The 1,499-nt window shown below is 47.9% G+C and overlaps 1 pseudogene across 1 annotated transcript; it reads left to right on the top strand.

Moving 5' to 3' along the window:
* LOC306654676 (RNA polymerase II subunit A C-terminal domain phosphatase SSU72-like) lies at positions 1-916 on the top strand (annotated as a pseudogene). Its single transcript has one exon. The product of its transcript is annotated as an RNA polymerase II subunit A C-terminal domain phosphatase SSU72-like (transcript).
* The last annotated feature ends 583 nt before the right edge of the window (positions 917-1,499 follow it).

Below are 1,499 nucleotides of genomic sequence, written 5' to 3'. Positions count from 1 at the left end.
GCGGAAGCCCGCGGCTGGGTGGGAGTCCCGGAGCGGCTGCGGCGGACGGTGCGGCCTTCGCCATGCCGTCGTCGTCGCCGCTGCGGGTGGCGGTGGTGTGCTCGAGTAACCAGAACCGGAGCATGGAGGCGCACAACATCCTCAGCAAGCGGGGATTCAGTGTCCGGTCCTTCGGAACAGGAACTCATGTGAAGCTCCCAGGACCAGCACCTGACAAGCCCAATGTCTATGATTTCAAAACCACATATGACCAGATGTACAATGATCTTCTCAGGAAAGACAAAGAACTCTGCACGCAGAATGGCATTTTGCACATGTTGGACAGAAATAAGAGAATCAAGCCTCGGCCAGAAAGGTTCCAGAACTGCAAGGACCTGTTTGACCTGATTCTAACTTGTGAAGAGCGAGTCTATGACCAGGTGGTGGAAGATCTGAACTCCAGAGAGCAGGAGACCTGCCAGCCAGTGCATGTGGTCAATGTGGACATCCAGGACAACCATGAGGAGGCCGGGAGCTTTCCTCATCTGTGAACTCTGCCAGTGTATCCAGCACACAGAGGACATGGAGAATGAGATTGACGAACTGCTGCAGGAGTTTGAGAAGAGTGGCCGGGCCTTCCTGCACACCATCTGCTTCTACTGAGCTAGCCTCCTTACTGCTGCTCCTCCCAACACGTCTTCACTCCCAGGCCAGTGGACAGTGTGTAAACTGTACATAATGAGATGAAAAGGTACATGGAAACGCCAGGTTGAAGACCGTGCTAAGCCCCACTTCTCTTCACCATGAGAAAAAGACGGTTACTGCCCGCTGCCCCAGCGTGTGCCTGTTGGTCCGCCCTGCCCTCTTCTCCCCCAGTTGCTGGATTGTACAAATATCTGAATAAAGCAACGAGCTGTATCTTACTAGGAAAGAACTTGGAATTGCCCAATAAATAGATGTTGCTGGTTGTCAAAAAAAAAAAAAAAAAAAAAAAAAAAGATATGTATGTGTAGTGGGGGTAGGAGAGAGAAGACACAAAGGTTCTTGTGTTGAAAGTTTGGCCCCAGCTGATGACACTCTTGGGAGATGGTGGAACTTTTAGGAGGTAGGGCCTAGTGGGAGGAAATTATTGGGGATGTGCCCTTGAATGGGATACTGAGACCCTATCCCCTTCCTGATTCACTCTGCTTCTGGCCACCATGAGGTGCGGCAGCTTTGTTCTACAACAAAAATGATGTCTGCCTTGTTACAGGCCTTGAACATTGGAGCCAACCAACCATGGACTGAAACTCTGAAACTGAGACAGAATAAATCTTTTCACTTTATAATTTGTTTATTTCAGGTATTTTGATGCAAAACTACTGTCAAAAACTGCTGAACATTCAGAACTTGTGAACAAATGAAGAGCAAGTAAATGAATGTCTGACCATGCCCTTACTATATTCATTATAATTATTAGATCTTTATTGTTATTGCTGTTTTCCTTAATTTCATTTGATTGTTTTCCTGTGGAAAGGCAG

Source organism: Sciurus vulgaris (genome assembly GCF_902686455.1).
Source record: "Sciurus vulgaris genome assembly, chromosome: 2".
Taxonomy (NCBI): domain Eukaryota; kingdom Metazoa; phylum Chordata; class Mammalia; order Rodentia; family Sciuridae; genus Sciurus; species Sciurus vulgaris.
This window is presented reverse-complemented; position numbering and strand designations above follow the sequence as displayed.